Below are 6594 nucleotides of genomic sequence, written 5' to 3'. Positions count from 1 at the left end.
ACAACAGCTGCTCCATGCACAACTATGCGACAATTTGTATGCTGAAACCATGTACTTCGCATACCTGTAAAGACCATATTTGAGATGAAAAATAAACATGACATTTTTCTATGGTAAGGTGATGCTGCTGCCAAGCTAAGCCTCTGGGACTAAAGAAATAAAGCCTAAACTACAGCCCCTCCACTGACGACTGGATACAATCCCAATAGACCCCCATGTAAAAGAAATAAAAAAATTATATACTGCCTGGTACAAATAACAGTTTTGGTGTCTTAACAGTGAAAACAGGGGGCTTTAGTCTATTAGACTTTTAGTCTATTCGTTTTTGCAGGGTATTTCACAAGACAATTGATTTGTTGATAATAAAATGTTTAATAAATATAGTGTAGTAAAAAACACATAATTTTAGGATGAATTCAATTTTATACTTCGGCAGAGACACTAGCATCAGCAAGAATAATCTATTTACCAACAACATTACTAACACGACTTGCAGCTCTTGCAGCTGAAACCAAACACAAACTGAGACTGTGCAGAACTTTGCATCCAGTGCAACAGAGAGAAGCATTATCAGCTCTGTGCTAATAAAGTAGGAAAGCCCTATGGGTATCCAGATGGAGCTCTCACAGCTCCAGCCCCATTTCAGCCCCATGTCCTAGAGAAGGCAGACAAACACTGATGCAACTGGAACACCGAGTCCAGGGGGAATAGCTCTCACTCAGACCGTGAGAGCGTTAGTACAGCTACAGCAGTCACATGGTGCAGCGAGCGCTTTCTCTCCATGCTGGACTCTGTAGTGTGTGGCCCTTTTCCCATCTCTTTCACACCAGAACTACATAATTGATAGCGAAGGCTGAGTTACGTTTCATAAAGTGAATGGCTCCCTCTCCACTCCTACGTTTAGATGTGCTGGGGTCAGTAAGTGGCAACCTCAAGTTGAGGAGGTTTTAAATAACTGATAGATTCTTTGTCAGTACAATGAGCCGCTGCAATCCATTATTCCTGCAGCAATCAAGCGGCCATATGGCGGTCTCATACGTTCTACTCTAGTGTGTGGCGATACGATGGGCTGTCCTAATGCTAAAGCAGGAGCCAATAAGTCACAGATTTAACAACACAGGTACAGGTCTATATAATCATATATCAATGAGGGAAGGGCAGAAAGCCACCAAACAAAACAAGTGGCTTGATTTTTATGTTTGACACCAAACAACAAGCCACTCAGCTGTCAGATGGTTAAGGGTCACAGGAGACTGACAGATAACTCCCAAACAGCCGGTATTAGACAAGCATCACTAACAAATTACTGTACTGCTAGTGTAGCATTGTTAGCCACACTGAGCTGAAGGACAACACAACACTAACTAATGTCACCGTGCTGTATAAATCGTAAGAAATAGATAAGGTATAGATGAAATGAATATTCAAAATATATATTAAACACTTTTTACACTGTACAAGTAGAACTTCCACTATTCAAGACGCATGTTAACAGAAAGGGATTTTTTGACTTTATTAATCTGATTTAGAAATAATACAAAACACTTGACCAATATACATTTCTGTTTACAGTTAGTCAGAAACAAATAGATCAAGTGTATAGCACAGTGTGACCATGAACACATTTGTGTAGGAAACTATGTTAATGTGTTTTTTAATGTGAATGCAATGGAGTTACCAAAATAAATGTATCCCTATAGTCCAAATATATATGTCCATTTTCAGTTGAGTCAATTTTGTGTGAAATGACAGAAACAGAATTCACAGATTCATAACTGTCTCCAAACACCTGCATTAAAGTTTTTTTCTTCAATTTCCAACCATCTGAGCTAGTGACCACACCACAGTTACCTTTCCAGTCATAGTTAAAAATTGGGGGAACCAGCAACCACTCACATGTTCACTGTATTTACCTCAAAGGACTAGATCCTGCATTAAACCTGCAATCAGACGCACTATGTCCCTGTCATCCCCACAGTCACTCCAACCAGGAAAACCTTACAACAATTCTGCCCTCTGCCACATGGCGCTCCCTGGCAGGGACACCACGGGGTATCTTTGTGCATGCATGGGTGGCAGAACTAAAAGCCTGTATCAGATCTCCATGGAGATGCACATGGTTGTCAGGATCATAGATGAGGATATATCCCAGATTCTGGCAGTGCAGAAGACAACAGTAACTTGTCCCTATCAAACAATGGAGGCAAGGCAGCGGACAGGCAGGACGGAGAGCATGGGTGTGCACAGGCACAAAACATGAAGGTATTCAGAGTAGTAAGTTCAGTGTTAGTGGACACATCAGTCATTAGCAGCATAACAGGGATGCATACTGAGACCACAAACAAACAGTGAAGGGAATTGGAGGGTGGGATGTGTCAATTCCAAAGTATGGAGAATGATGACCAAATAATTCCAACACTTTGTGTCATCTTTTTAACTGTTTCATATCTAACTACATAAAAAGCCAATACTACCCTAAATAACATTGACGGAGTGACAGGAAACCCAGCACTAACACAGTGAATCTTATAATTCAGATTGATAAAGAATATGACAGAGGAACGAGTGCCCCGGCCCAGTTCTTCCTTCCCCTTCATCCTCCAAGCTGGGCCCCAAAACCAGCCTTTAGCAAAAACTGAACTTGTACTCAGACAAGAGCTCTTTAAGGAAATATACATATATTGTCTGGCTGGATTATGGGAGAAACATGGAGACAAGGAAAAATGTTCCAGTGGAAGCGGGAGGAAGGAAAATTACTTTATGTTCACGAACCGAACCAAAGCCGAGAACAGAAACCAAGGCGGGAAAACACCTCACAGGAGTTATTTATTTACTTTATAATACTATCAAACAGGAAATGTATTTTTTTTTTACCTTTTTTCTTTCCTCATTCCAACTTGGTTCTTCCTCTCTGCCTCCTCACCCTCACTCTCGAGTTAGTGCTCCCTCTCTTGACTTGCAGCCTTGCATCTGTCAGTCCAGCCTGGTCACATTTTATCCAGAGGTAACAACCTCATCTGCTTTTCCTCAGACAGCATTTCACTGTTCCTCAAGCCGCTCCACCACGCTCAGGACTTTGAAGGGAAACTTGCCTTGTGGACAAAGGAAATCAACACCGTGAGGAGGAAAAGTGCAGGAGGGAAAAGGCAGCCGATTAAGTCAGTGGCAGTAAAGTGAGAAGCAGGCTGATCTGCTCAGTTTGTAGCTGGGACAGCATGTGCTGTAGCTGTACAGAACCTGTTCCACCGTACGGTATACCCAGAGGACAAACAATCAAAAGTCTCAGCAGCGCAGAGACAGAGAGACAGAGTGAGAGAGAGCGAGAGCTGAAACGGAGAAGGCATCAGTCATCGTGTGTATCTGTGTGTGTGAGAGTGTATGCATGCAGGGTAGGAATGAGGGAGAGGAAAGAGGGAGGGACAGAGATTGAAAGAAAGGTGGGAGGGAATAGGAGGAGTACATGGAGAGAGGAAAAGGGGAGGAGACAGTTTTTCTCCGTTTTCCTGTTCACATTTCTTTTCTTAATTTCTACTACATTTTTGAAAATTGTGGAATAATATGCATATTGTCCCTGTGTACAACACAATTACCATGTCAATAGGTTACTATCCTGCCTTTCAGTGACTGTTTTCTCCTGGTCATACACCCCTTTGTTAGAGCCAGCTGTGTCTTTAAGCCTATGTGCACTTGAACTCAGAGAGTGCTTTTCTTTCTCAGTGTACTTCCCCTCCGCTGGCCCCCCAGCACACAGGAAAGAGACGCAGCTTGCAGGAGGGAGAGAGAGACAGAGCGGAGAAAGAGAGAAAGAGCAGGACAGAGGGGCAAAAAGGGGCAGAAAGAGAAATGCAGAGGGGGGGAAGGGAAAAGGTTGGTTAATGCTGCTTCAAGGCTATGCAAGACTTGTAGATCAGATCGAAAAATGTATCGTGTATAAACGTTCAACAAAAGTTTATCTCAGTCAGAGCAGAACCTTAAAGGGATGATTAATATGTACAAAAAGAGAGCGGGCGGTGTTGGAAATATTGACTTACAGTATATATATGCCTGTGTGTTGGTAACATCATGAAAGCATACAGTGAAGAAAGTGCAAGGTTAAGGTCAGACCATTAAGCAGCGCTTCGCATATCTGCACCAAATCTCCATGGCAACTGCTGACATACAGGTGAATTGTTTCATAATAAGACAACTCGGTTGTACTGTGGGTCATCGAGTGGACGATTATACCAGCTTATGCTTAAATGCTTTTTGCCAATTCTTTTATAAAAGAAGGAGAGTGGGCGGTCCCCTCACCTTCACTGACTTAATTGTTGAGACAGCTGGGGAAGGGTGGAGGTGGAGGATGGGGGTGAGGGGTTCTATTGTAGGGCAGCTGGGGGCACATGGTAACCTGAACTGAGCATGACGCCTCTCACAGCACAGACTTGCATAAGTTTAATTGTTGCACACTGCACAACCAGCCCCCGAGCTTTTACACTATAGAGCAGCTACAGGTAAAGTTTCATGTAGCTGCAGAGCATTTTATAACCTAAGCATGCATCCATTTGCAAACACAAATGCAAGGAAACAAAATCCTTCATAAAGAAACTATTTTGACAAACATCTTATGTATATGCTACAAATCACATCATGAATGCAGCCAGGGAATTCAACAACCAGAGAAACGCCATACCAAATTACCTTTAAAAACTGGGTAAATTAATGATTTTAAGAATTTTAAAAATGTAGATGTCCCCAATGTATGAGCACACAGATTTCTAGGTGAAGCAGCTGGGCCAGAAATCCAAAGAATACATCATTCATCCTCACTTCTAAGTGTCGTCTCTTCTAGCTTCAGTGGATAATCGGATAATAATTAATTCACACTGGGTTCATCTCATCTTAACCGGCTAGCTATGGTGTCAGTGGCTTGGTGTCATTGAGCAGAACTTTACTGTCACTGTACTAAGTCTCGAGTACAAACCTGTTTGTCTGTACATGCTGTTCTCAGTCTCAGTACATGACTACAGTATTACAATATGATAATGATACTAATAATAGGATGACAGCACAGCAGGAAGACAACAGAAGACAATTTCAGAATTGGTCAAATGCATGCCATGATGGAATAAAAGCCTGAGCCTGAGATGCTGACATTTGAATTTTGAAACATCAGCAGTGAGCTGGGAGGAAATTATCTTACAAATTATTAAAAAAAAAAAAAAAAAAACCCAGGAAATTCATTTTGCAACCATCGTGAATAAAAGCAGAAGTTTGGTACAAGCAGAAAATTACTTAAAGTTTGTTTTTGATTATTGATTTATTCACTCCTTTTCATAGCATTGTTTATTCTTAATGCACTTAGTAGATATAATGTTCACTGTGTTTAGACTGGGACCATGAGAACCAAAGAGAGGGACTGAAATATAGGTAATTAAAAAGTCGCTCTGCAAATTGTATGTAGTGAAATATGACTTTGTTGCTGATTTAACCCTATATAAAGCTTAGATCAACAAGATATATGGGCTGATGTAAGGCGGTCTTATCTACAAAGAAAACACCAGCAGAGGGAAAACGTCAACATGACTTGCACAGCACTTGAACCCTAACAGCAAAGGGCCGTCTGCAAAACTGAAGCAAGGCCTTCCCTCCACAGTGCTGCAATGTGCTTGTCTAGCTATATGTTAATCCAGATACTGTGTTCCTACTTGACCCCTGTTCTTTTTTATTCCGACAGCATGAGTTTTAAGGTTGCAGTTTGTGACACAGTGTCCTGTTTTTGGATCATCTACAAGTCTTTCAGCCAAAGCACACTAGAACATAATTGATGAACATCAGCAACTCATTCAGATAGCGGTGGTTAAACTTGAACCACTTTAACAGAGCAATCGCACCAGATTACTCTGGACTAACCTTAAATGCTGGCTGGTTGAACACAGGAAATAATGCTGTGTTTGAGGAATAACTCTTCAGTTTAGTTTCTCAACATATTTTTGTCTTCTATCACTAATCCTAGATCTGTCTGATTTTTCATGACCACAGGTTGAGCTTCAGTACCACACACCCCCACCGGCTGCAGGAAGTAACGTGCTGTTTCTTCAAAAAGCTTATACGTTGGAATGGGTGTGACTTTCTCTCAGCATGTTTCTCTGAGGATTAGAAAAAGACTTATCTATTTTAAGATGCTAATTTACATTAAAAAAACCATCTACCTTGCTGGTGTGATTTGCCTGCAAGGCAATGAACTAAGAAAGGCCAACTTTTTTTAATCTAAATAGTAGGTACCAGTGTAATGCATTGCAAATACAAAGAGGTATTGATCCACTGACAGGTGGAGAGGGGGGTGGAGGAGGTTGATAAAGGTCAGAGGAGTGGTGTGCTGCATTCTCCATACTTCTTAAAGAGGTAAACCCTGCGTTCCAGACTTAACCACATTACTGGAGACCAGAGAGGAGGGACAGTGACTGGATGCCAAGAGAAACACTTTTCTTTCTTAATGCAGACAAACTATTCCCCCCAGCCCAAGGACAATCATTACCTGAGGAGAAAGAGGCACCATGTGTGTTAGGGGAAGAGATGCTTATACTGGCGCTGATCTTGAAAGGGCCTGGACGATCG

Source organism: Parambassis ranga, chromosome 16, assembly GCF_900634625.1.
Source record: "Parambassis ranga chromosome 16, fParRan2.1, whole genome shotgun sequence".
NCBI classification, from domain to species: Eukaryota; Metazoa; Chordata; class Actinopteri; family Ambassidae; genus Parambassis; species Parambassis ranga.
Note: the sequence above shows the minus strand (reverse complement) of the source record.